This window comes from Ambystoma mexicanum, chromosome 5p, assembly GCF_040938575.1.
Source record: "Ambystoma mexicanum isolate Mex_15411 chromosome 5p, UKY_AmexF1_1, whole genome shotgun sequence".
Lineage (NCBI taxonomy): Eukaryota > Metazoa > Chordata > Amphibia > Caudata > Ambystomatidae > Ambystoma > Ambystoma mexicanum.
The window spans coordinates 909,304,294-909,316,414 of NC_090930.1; the positions used below are offsets into that span (position 1 = coordinate 909,304,294).

At 47.8% G+C, this 12,121-nt stretch overlaps 1 protein-coding gene across 2 annotated transcripts in view; it reads right to left on the reverse strand.

The window, feature by feature from the left end:
• Positions 1-12,121, reverse strand: part of ADCY1 (adenylate cyclase 1) — a 2,048,432-nt gene that overhangs the window by 490,694 nt on the left and 1,545,617 nt on the right. The window lies entirely within an intron of this gene.

Sequence of the window (12,121 nt, forward strand, 5' to 3'; positions counted from 1 at the left end):
AGATTGGTCAGTAAAGTTTACTGGGGGTGTTGTGTAAGGAGAGATTTTGTCAGAACGTCTTTTTCCTGAGAGAAGAACAGATAGCTATGGCTGTGTGTTTCCGAAAACAGGTTATCTGGATTTTGGGAGACTTGGTTGGAGGTGCATGCAGAACGCTGTGGAGTTGCTGCAGATCTTGGATTTCCTCATGTTAATGTTAATGTTAAAGGACATTTGTACCACACACTATCACCACATGAGTGCTCCCCTGGTGCTCTGGCAGCTCTGAAAGGGGAGGGGAGGTTGAGTTAGTGGGAGGAAGCAGGTAAAGTGCAAGAGAGCAGTGATGTGCTGTTGGCGGCCTCAGCCCGTTGGGTCCGTTGGCTGGGTCTGCGGTGTTTGCGGCCGGTAGTCGTCGTGTACTGTTGTGCAAGACTCTGTGTGTTTTTGTTTTGTTGTTGCAATTTAGTGAAGTTTGTGCGGTTTGTTGTGCTGTAGGTTTTGGTTGTGTTTGGTTTGGAGTTTGAGAGGTGTATGCAGAAAGGGAAATTGTTAGTAGGGTTGGTTAGTTTGCGTCTCTATCCTGAATTGAGGCGCTCGTCTTGCGTAGTATCCCTTGATGAGGATCTCTGTCCTGATCTGGGTCCGACTGGCATACAAGGTTCCTTCTTCCTCTGGCCCTCACCTCTAACATGCTCTCTCATAACTACCGTTACCCTCCCTTCATACTCCTGTGGCCAGTGCACCTGCCAATGTCAACTTCTCAGGTAGTGTGGTGATTGCCAATATCTCGACAAGTCCACACCACTGTGGTACCTAACTAAGGGGCGGGCGAAAGTGTTGGTGGTATTGTCTGGGGTAGTTGACTCAGTCTCTGTGCGTGCCGCCTGTGTTCCAGTCTATCCGGTGTCACCCGTCCAGGTGCCGTGGGAGCTACCCTCTTGGGTCTGGGATGTCCGTGTCCTTTCCAGTTTAGTCATCCTTTTTCCGGTTTTGGTTTCCAGATTTAGTCTGTGGTGTTGAAGAGCCAGGTTTTTAGTGATTTCCTGAATTTTGTTCCAGGTTTTTGCGGTTGAGTGGTAGAAGGAGGTGCCTCCAAGTTTTTTCTTAAGGTATGGTTTGAGTTCCAGGCGGATTTCGTTGCTTGATCGGAGTGGTCTCGTTGGTTTGTAGACTGTTATTTTCTTTTGTTGGAATTCTGCTCCTTGTCCGCTGATTGCACTGTGCGTTATGCACATTGTTTTGAAGGTGATGCAATGTTTTACTGGGAGCCAGTGTAGTGTTTTTAGGGCTGGAGTGACGTGGTCTCTTCTGGATAGTTTGAGGAGTAGTCTTGCTGCTGCATTTTGGATCCGTTGCAGTTTCTTCATGAGGTATTCTGATATTCCGAGGTAGAGGCTGTTTGCATAGTTGATTTTTGACATGATTAGGGCGACGATAGTGAGTGTTTTGTGCGTGAAGGAGAGGAAAGGTAGAATTCTTCTTGCTGTGTGGAGGAGGAAAAAGCATTTCTTCACTGTTGCATTTATTTGTGGTTCCCGGGTTAGGGTGTTGTCTATTAGGACTCCCAGATTTTTTACTACCTTCGATGGTGTTGGTGCGTTTCCCATTTCCATAGGCCATGGGATGGTGTTTAGTTCTCTTGGTCTTTGGATACGATCATGATTTCTGTCTTTCCTGGGTTGATTTTCAGGTTGTTGGCATCCATCCAGTTGAAGACTTCTTTTAGACAGTCGATTAAGGTTGAATGGTCGGCATCGGTGTCTTTGATTTTGTAGATGATCTGAGTGTCATCTGCGTAGTTGTAACATGTAATGTATTTTTTGAAGATTCCGATGACCAGAGTCTGATAGATGTTGAAATGTAGTGGAGATAGTGAGGATCATTGTGGCACTCCACAGTCGTTAACGAGTGGATTTGAAAGGTTTGATCCATACGGTTTCTGCTCTGTCTGCTAGGAATGATTTGATCCAGCGTAGTGCTGTGTCTGTTATGCCTATGTCTTCTAGTATTTTGGTAGGGTGTCGTGGCTAACTGTGTCAACGGCTGCAGAGAGGTCGAGCAGAATAAGGGCTGAGGTAGTGTTTGCGCCTGCGTTAGTTTTGAGAATGTCCCAGATGGATAGTAGTGCTGTTTCCATTCCTCTCGCTGGTCTGAAACCGTTTTGAGCTTGGTCCAGCAGGTGGTGTTTTTCTACGTGTTCTTGGGTTAGTTTATATAAGTAGGTTTCTAGATGTTTTGCTGGGTAGGGGATGTTAGAGATCAGCCTTTAGTTGGAAAGGTCATCTACGTCACCACTTGTGTTTTTCAAGAGTGGCTTGATGTATGCTGATTTGAATATCTTCGGTACAGTCCCTGTTGATAGTGATAGATTTACAAGGTTTCTGTAGTGTTCTGCTGGCGATCCTTGCGCGAGGATTGATTTATAGATGTCTGGGGGACAGGGGTCCATGGGTGATCCTGCTTTCTTGCTTCATTTTACCAGCATTGCGAATGCCTCTGCTGATATTTCAGGAAAGCTTTGGAGTTTGTGCTGTGGTTCCGTGTTAGGTTCGTTGGGTTGTATGTTGTGGATGGTTGGTTGCTTTTGTATGGTTTGTCGGATGTCATTGATTTTTTTTAAGTGGTCTGCCAGGTCGTTGCATAGTTTTTCTGAGGGGGTTGAGGTGTTATCGCAGCCTGGTGGGTTTCTCCTTTCTTCAATGATGCTAAACATTTCTTTTTGTGTGTTGGTGGCATTGTTGATTCTGTCATCGAAATGTCTTCTCTTTGACTTTTGAATTTCCTTCTTGCATGCACAGATTTGTTTCTGGTACAGTGTTTTTTTCCTTGGGATGTATTCTTTCCTCCATTCCAGTTCCATCTTTTTGTTTTCCTTTTTCATGGCGTTTAATAGTGGTGTGAACCATTTTATCATTGCTCTTTTTTTTGATGGGGTGAACGGTTTTTATTGGGCAATTTTGCCTATTGTATTTGCGATCCATTTGTGCAGTATCTCTGCTTTCCCGTCTAGGTCAGCTAGCTCCAGTTCTGTAGTTGATGGTTTCGTTAATTCCAGTTGTTCGAATAGGTTGCTTTCTTTGACGTGTTTCCAGTTTCTTTTGATGGTGGTTGTGAGTTTCAGATGTTGGATGTAGGCTTGGGTAGGTAGAGTGATCACGAAAGGGATGATGACATGGTCGCTCCACAGTATTTGTATTGGAAGTGCCGTGGTGATGAGTTTATCTTTGGCGAAAACTGCGTCTAGGGTGTGTCCTGCCGAGTGCGTTGCTCCTTTGACTAGTTGTCGTAGTTTCATGGTGCTGAGTTGTTCAATTCGTGAGTTTTGGTGAGAGTTGGCGGGGCTTTCTTCAAACCAGATGTTGAAGTCCCCCAGGATGATCAGGTGTTTGTGGTTGATGGCTAAATTGGTGATGTCTTCTATGAAGTTATCGACAAATGTTGCATCATATGTCGGCAGTCTGTATACCAGGATGAATGTGATGTTGGTTTTTGGGCTCGCTATTAGGTGTATTACCATGGTTTCACAGTTGAGGATGTTGAGTGGGTCATCAGTTTTTATTTTCAGATGTTCTTTGAATGCTATAGCAATGCATCCTCCTATTTTGTTTTTTTCTGTTTATTTGTAGGCATTTGAAGTCGGTCGCAAGTCAGCTTTGGAGTGTGATTTTGTAGTTGTCGTCCAGCCATGTTTCTGTGATGAACAGGATTTCAATGCTGTTGTCGTCGAGTAGGTCAAAGATCTCTGTTGAGTGTTTTGACATGATCTTGCGTTTATTAGATTGCATTGAAGTTTGGAGGTGTTGTTTGGTTTGGGCTTTGTCGAGGTCGTCTTCTGCTCGGTGTTGAGGTTTCCTTCCTGGTCGGTCACTTATTGGGCTGTGGGATTCGGGGTGTCAGCGTCTTCGAAGAGTTCTTCTAGGTTTTGTCTTGGGTTTTTTGTGTTTTCATCGGGTTCGTCTTCCGGGAGTTGTGGTTGTTGATTGGAAGTTCCTCTGGCTTTGGTGATGTAGGGGGTTATTGCGTCGGTCGTCTGTTTGTTGTTTGTTTTGTTCATCCTTCTTCTACTTGCTTGTGTTAGGTTGTTTGATGTTGCTGCTTGTAATGTTGGGTTGGATTGCCGTGGTGGCCAGTTGTCTGCGAGGTATGGAGTTAGGTAGAGGGATTTTTCTCTTCTCTCAGAGTTGCTTTGGTTTGTGTTCCTATCTGTGGGGGTCTAGTCTATGGTTGTTGTTCTAATTTGCTGTTCTGGAGTGTTTGTTCTTTCATCTCTTTGTCTTTTCCTTGTATGGGTCGTTTGCGCGGCATTGTAAGATTGAGAGTTGTTTAGTCTTTGTTTGGTGACGTCTAGTTGGTCCTGCTTTGGTCTGGTTGTCTTGTGGTCTTGTGGTGTAGTGGCGGGTGAGGGGGTGTCTGCTACTAGTTTGAGCTCCATCTCTAGGTGGTATTCCGGCTGAAGTTGGTGACATGTTCAGTCGGTGTCCTAGGAGAGTAAGGGGGGCGGTAAGGGTTATTAAGTTGGGTGTTATCGATGGCTCTCTTTACTGTCCGTCTCCCTGAGCGCGGTTCACTGTGGTGAGCAGGCTGGGTGGGTTGGGAAGGGTATCTACTGTTTGGAGGGTGGCTTGGATGGGCGCAGCTTGGACTTTCGTCTTGTGATGCGAGAGGCCCTAGTCAGAGTGACCCACCACAGTAACTCACTGGTGGCTTCTGTCTCACTTGAGAGTTAGCTAAATTTGCGAGTGAGCTAGATTTGAGAGTGAACTAAATTTGAGATACCTGTATAGTGGGAGAGAGGCTTATCAAAGTTGAAACACCTGTACAGTGGGAGAGAGGCCTATCAATGCGGTTTGTAGATCACCAGTGTAATTTGTGCACAGAGGCCCTGCTAAGTTTGAGACACCTCTATAGTGGGAGAGAGGCCTATCAATGCAGTTTGGAGATCAGACAATGCAGTTTGGTCACAGCAACCCTGCTGACTTTTAGACAACTTGATAGTGGGTGAGAGAATTATCACTGCAGTTTGGAGAGCACACAATGGAATTTGGGCACAGAGGTCCAGCTAAGTTTGAGACACCTGTGTAGTGGGAGAGAGGCCTATCAATGCAGTTTGGAGATCAGCCAATGCAATTTGGGCACAGAGGCCCTGCTAAGTTTGAGACACCTGTATAGTGGGAGAGAGGCCTATCAATGAAGTTTGGAGATCACACAATGCAATGTGTGCACAGAGGACCTGCTATCAATGCAGTTTGGAGAACAGACAATGCAATTTGGGCACAGAGGCCCTGCTAAGTTTGAGACACCTGTATAGTGGGAGAGAGGCCCATCAATGCAGCCTGGAGATCACGCAACACAATTTGGGCACAGAGGCCCTGCTATCAATGCAGTTTGGGGATCACACAATGCAATTTGGGCACAGAGGCCCTGCTATCAACGCAGTTTGGGGTTCACACAATGCAATCTGGGAACAGAGGTCCCGCCAAGTTCGAGACACCTGTATAGTGGGAGAGAGGCCCACCAATGCAGCCCGGAGATCAGACAATGCAATCCAGGCACAGAGGCCCCGCTAAGTCTGAGACACCTGCACAGTGGGAGAGAGGCCCATCAATGCAGTTTGGAGATCACACAATGCAATTTGGGCACAGAGGCCCTGCTATCAATGCAGTTTGGGGATCACACAATGCACTCTGGGCACAGAGGCCCTGCTATCAATGCAGTTTGGAGATCACACAATGCAATTTGGGCACAGAGGCCTTGCTAAGTTTGAGACACCTGTATAGTGGGAGAGAGGCCTATCAATGCAGTTTGGGGCAACGGGAAGTGATCACATAGATAAACTTTGGTTTTGCCTAGTGGTCAGGTATCTAGGTTAGAGCTGTATCTCTCACAACCCAAGCCACCCTACCTTACTGGTCCTTGTAGTTGCTGGTTGATGGCTGGCCACTGGCATCCCCTGCGGACACCTGCTGACACTTCCTGCAGCCGCCTCTTTTGGAGCCGCCCTTGGCCTTGGGGCCCTTAGCCACAGGGCTGCATGGGCCGAGGGCTGCCCTGGGAGGACCAGTGATGAAGGGCTCGAGGCAGGAGGGCACAGAGAGCAGGAAGAGGGGGCGGGGCTGGAGCGGGACGCTTCGTGGGCCTGGGGGCCTAGCCTCGAGGGCAAAAACACACGAGTGCCCAGAGATGGGGTGCCTCACCTCACGCTGGCTTCCTGCAGTGGATGCAGGGGCCGGTGTGAGGAGGGTCGCTAGACCCCTTCCACTAGGGCTCGAGGCCCAATCAGAGTGGGGATGGGCAGGTTGGGAGGCGGGAGGGCGCAGAGTGCAGGAAGAGGATGTGGGGCTGGAGGGGGACGCTTCGGGAGCCTGGGGGCCTAGTCTCGAGGGCAAAAACAGCACGATTGCCCAGAGATGGGCTGCCTCACCTCGCGCCGGCTTCCTGCAGTGGATGCAGTGGCCAGTGTGAGGAGGGTCGCTAGACCCTTTCCACTAGGGCTCGAGGCCCAATCAGAGCGGGGTGGGTGGGTCGGGAGGCGGGAGGGGGCAGAGAGCAGGAAGAGGGTGCGGGGCTGGAGGGGGACGCTTCGGGGGCATGGGGGCCTAGTCTTGAGGGCAAAAACACACGAGTGCCCAGAGATGGGCTGCCTCACCTCGCGCCGGCTTCCTGCAGTGGATGCAGGGGCCGGTGTGAGGAGGGTCGCTAGTCCCTTTCCACTAGGGCTTGAGGCCCAATCAGAGCGGGGATGGGCAGGTTGGGAGGCGGGAGGGCGCAGAGAGCAGGAAGAGCGTGCAGGGCTGGAGTGGGACGCTTTGGGGGTCTGGGGGCCTAGTCTCGAGGGCAAAAACACACGAGTGCCCAGAGATGGGCTGCCTCACCTTGTGCTGGCTTCCTGCAGTGGATGCAGGGGCTGGTGTGAGGAGGGTCGCTAGACCCTTTCCACTAGGACTCGAGGCCCAATCAGAGCGGGGATGGGCGGGTCGGGAGGCAGGAGGGTGCAGAGAGCAGGAAGAGGGTGCAGGCTGGAGGGGGAAGCTTCGGGGGCATGGGGGCCTAGTCTCAAGGGCAAAAACACACGAGTGCCCAGAGATGGGCTGCCTCACCTCGCGCCGGCTTCCTGCAGTGGATGCAGGGGCCAGTGTGAGTAAGGTCACTAGACCCTTTCCACTAGGACTCAAGGTCCAATCAGAGCAGGGATGGGCGGGTCGGGAGGCAGCAGGGCGCAGAGAGCAGGAAGAGGGTGCGGGGCTAGAGGGGGATGCTTCGGGGGCTTGGGGGCCTAGTCTCAAGGGCAAAAACACACAAGTGCCCAGAGATGGGCTGCCTCACCTTGCGCCGGCTTCCTGCATTGGATGCAGGGGCCGGTGTGAGGAGGGTCGCTAGACCCTTTCTACTAGGGCTCGAGGCCCAATCAGAGCAGAGATGGGCGAGTCTGGAGGCGGGAGGGTGCAGAGAGCAGGAAGAGGATGCAGGGCTGGAGGGGGGTGCTTCGGGGGCCTGGGGCCTAGTCACGAGGGCAAAACACACGAGTGCCCAGAGATGGGCTGCCTCACCTCGCGCCGGCTTCCTGCAGTGGATGCAGGGGCCGGTTGAGGAGGGTCGCTAGACCCTTTCCACTAGGGCTCGAGGCCCAATCAAAGCAGGGATGGGCGGGTCAGGAGGCGGGAGGGCGCAGAGAGCAGGAAGAGGGTGCGGGGCTGGAGGGGGATGCTTCGGGGGCCTGGGGGCCTAGTCTCGAGGGCAAAAACACACGAGTGCCCAGAGATGGGCTGCCTCACCTCGCGCCGGCTTCCTGCATCTATCTTCTCATTAGCCATTTCCTTAAAGCCCAAGTCAAAATCAGTCATGTATTCCACCCAATCTCTGATCGCCCCACTCTTTCCTACTTCCAATGCAGCACCGTGGCTGCTCTTGGAGGCAGAGTGACAGGCAATTTCATTTAACTCAGCAGCTCGAATTTGGGTGATTATATATATTACGATCATTAAAATGTCCCATGATGACATTCTTTTAGATCATAGGGCTGTGCCATTTATTCATTATGACCTTAATTATCCGCATAATCTTCAGGGTGTGTATTCTCTGCCAGGAGGGTCATACAAATTGAGGATTATAATCTTTGCTAAAGGGGGGTGTCAACCCTCCTACCACCACTTTAATTACAGAAGGACAGAGTGGTCCTACCCCAAATTTTATCAAGCTGCGATTTGCCTTGGCTTCAATACAAAGGCCTGCTACTGGACTACCACTAACCTGTGTAATTGCCAACTGATCTATGACATTATAGCCATCTATCAAAGTCATACCGAGAACGTTTCCTGAAAGGCAAACATTTAGTTAATAGATAGCTCCTTTAATTCTGATCTGGTACATAGAAAAGAGCAAAATCCCTGGGAGTTCCATGAAAGCATTTTACATTTACACATGGACAAACTTCATGGGGAATTCTCCCAACACTTAAGGTACCCATTGCAGTAATTGGCACAACCCTGGGTCAGTAGATATAGGCTTCACTGTGCATGAAAGGAGACTAGATCTTTCAGCCCCATGGCCAACATAGATATCTGAGACCATAGCGAGTTTGGATAATATTTCTGTGGGTTCAGGAGCCATTAGAGGTTTGCAAAGGATATGAAGGTTGAACCCCAAACTATCACTTCAAGCTTTGCGCACAAACGTTCCACAACCAAAGGAGTACGTGGAATGAAGTGGTTGGACTTGGTACCTCTCTGTGCTACTCTAGAGACAGAGCATTATCCAGACATAATTATAATTCATTGTGGAGAGAACAGTTTAGGACATGTGTCTGGAATTTCTTTGCAATTTGCATTGAAAGAAGAACTTGAGAAGGTCATGGACATGTCTCCAAATTCCCAAGTAATTTTTTCTCGTGTTGCACAAAGACAAATGTGGCTGCGTTCTTCTTTATTTGGTCCACAAATGGAGAAAGCGAGGCGCATCTTCAATAAGGCTGTTTGTGCCTTTCTAAGAGATGTTGGCATGTCCTCTTTTCACAATGAAAATATTATATTTCGTAGCACATATATTTTTTTCGCAGAGATGGAGTCCATCCTACTTATGCTGGCAATCAGATTTTTCTGAGAAATGTGCAAAATGCATTGCATATTTTTTTGGAATTATAGTCATCTATTTTGCAGTAGACGTTGACAATTTCAAGTTTTTCCAACACACAAAAACACCACCAAAAGGCTCTTTTCAGAGCCACCACTTCCTACCAGAGAAAAGTGCATTGGTTTTGCTAGGGCAGCACCCTAAAGTTTAATATGTCCTAGTACTGTCCGAAGGCTTCCAAAAAATGCACAGGGCCCTGCACTGTTTATTTGCCACTTCTATTTTTAAGCTGTGAAAGGCGGCTCTGAAAAGAGCCTTTTTTTTATTTTTGTTGCTTTATATTTTTAGTTTTGTTTACACATGACACACTAGGAGAGGAGGGGAAAGGAGGGGAAGGAAGGGACAGCAAACACAGGGATAAGAAAGGGCAGGTGGAGAGAGTAAGATGTAGGGTGGGCCTTACTTAGGTAGTTAGCAGGTCTTCTGGTGCTCTGTGACCGTAGTCTCGAAAGTACTTCTAAGACTCTCCCCCCTGCAGAGAACTGAGTCACAGTACATACACAATATTGTGACCCTCGAAAAGTAAGGGTCAACAGCAATGCGAATGGCCTGTGAAGCAGCTGGAGGGATGCGCTCTCCCACAGGAGTGTCTCTTGTGGTGGGAGGAGCGGAAACAGAGGATGCTGTAGAGGAACTCAACCGACTACGTTTATTACAAGGTACAACCTTGCGAATGTCTGCACTGTGGAACAACGTTAGGTGTAGCTTCATGGATGTCGTACCAAAGCTGTACGAACCACGTCTCCCACGACTCAGAACCATTTTGCACTGGTTGCAGGTGACCTTGTTCGCACGTGCTTTTGGTACGTTACCATGAACGGTAAACAACCACCAAACCCAAGAATCCCAGCGAGTGCTGGTAGTAGGGAGTTACTCAACCTCATTCTCTTCATCCTCTTCATCCTCGTTCTCTACATCCTCACTGTGTTCCCCTCTGCAGGCCCTTGGGGAGGTGGTGGTGGTGGAGGGTTTGGGGGTGGTGCTGAGGCAGATGTAGCAACAGCAGCCATGTATGCCATCAGGGTTGATGAGATAATCTCAGCAAGAGCAGCAAAGGCAGCAAAATTCAATCTGCAATAGCCAGAAGTACAATGAAGATCAGCTCTGGGGTGCAGCCTTTTATAGGGGTGGAGGGGGGCGCTTCGCGAACAGATCGAACACCCAAAAAGGTTGAAAAAGTACCAAAAAGATGTGCAAACCTGGGGCATTGCCTGGGACATGTGCAATGGTGAATTTTTACTGTAAAATAATTTGGATTGTCTGAATAAGTTCTTTTAAAATGTTGGGGAACTGGACAGTGTCTGCAAATTAGGACACACGCTCAACGTGGGTGCGGTCACATGATGATGTTGGGTGCATGGGAACGGGTGTGCGCATGCGTGCGGGTTTTCTACGGACAGTGCTCGGGCCCTCAAACAAATTAAAAGTATGACACAAGTGAGACGGACAGTTACGGACAGGCGCGATGTTCGCAGGACTTACGGGTGTGGTGCGCATGTGCGTAGATGTTCTGCAGACTGTACGGACAGGTATAGTATCCTTAGGACACCTTCATTTTGTTTGACTACGGACATCCCGGACACCGCGCATGTTCTAGGAACAGTTCCATCTGGGCTGCGAATGGTAGGGACAGGTGTAGTGTCCTTAGGACATCCCCATTTTGTTAATTACGGACAGCCCGGACAGGTGTGCTGTTCGTGGACATTCTAACTGCTTTAAAAAAATAAATAAGACATAAGACACAAAGGATTGAATTAAAAGACACATAAAAATGTTTTTTATTATATAGAGATACACAATTTATGAAAGAGAGGGGGAAGCAGAAACTGATACAAATACAGGAGAATTAGGGGTTTGGGGAGGATGGATGGGAGGGGATGAAGGGATGGAAGTCTCATCAAAACGTTTTTCTTGGTGTTGATGGTTTGGGGATAGTTGACTGGGACATGGAGAGGGGGAACAGGTACATGTGGGACAATGATATTTAATGTCTTCTTTTATGTGGTCCTCCACTGTTTCAAAAGATTGACATTTTCCTTGAGCATGTCCATTTTCTGTTCCATCCATTGCAGAGTCTTTTCCAATGTGTCTTTTGGTGTATTATTTTCAATTTTTGTATGGTCTGTTAAAAATAAATATATATATGTTAAGTACACATAAAGTAATGATTATTATTTTGGTTATATAGAGAAGTGTCTACCATTATTATCAGTGTCTTCAGACATTTCCTCACGTGGAAAATTCTCCTCAAGCCATTCCAAAGTACTGCACATTTCTGTGTGAAAAACAAAAATATATTAATTGTATTGTACCTAATACAAAAAGTTTAGAAATATATAAGAAAAATGAAGTTTACTTACTAGTTTCTGGTAAGTTGTATTCGTACTGTTGTGTCGGTCTACTGTTGCTCCTAGCTCTGCAGTTTCTGTGAGGTAATTATGTTGGAGGAATATCTTTTTTGTTTTTAGTATATTCCATTTTACTACATATGGTATTTAAATGGATGGTTGGTGTGTTAGATATAAAGGTTTCACTGTTTATTTATTATTACATATAATGTGTTTATGTGCTGCTTTTTGAACTTGTGCAGTGTTCATATGGTATGATAGAACCATTTAAGTTACCCCCTGAGTGTTTGGGTAGTGTTGATGTTGTCCGCGACCGTTCGCAGACATACGCACAGACCCGGGATATCAAAATCACTAGTTGGGTTTTCAGTATGTTCTATGTTACATGTATATAAAGTAAGGGAATCCTAGTAAGCATCTATCAAATTCACACTATGAAAATGTATATTCACTAAAAACAAAAACGTTGTTAAAGGGACGTTATGGTTAAGTTGCGCTACTAAAAACCTATGAAATTCAGTAAAAAAACGTTCTTGGAGGCCACTAGGGTGCGCACAGGCAATGGCTGCCTGAAGACGCCGCTCCTGCCGAAACTGGGATGTGTTGAGGGATTGAGCCCCCACGTCACCCCCTCACGGAACATCTGCGGTTCTCAGTGGCGGTGA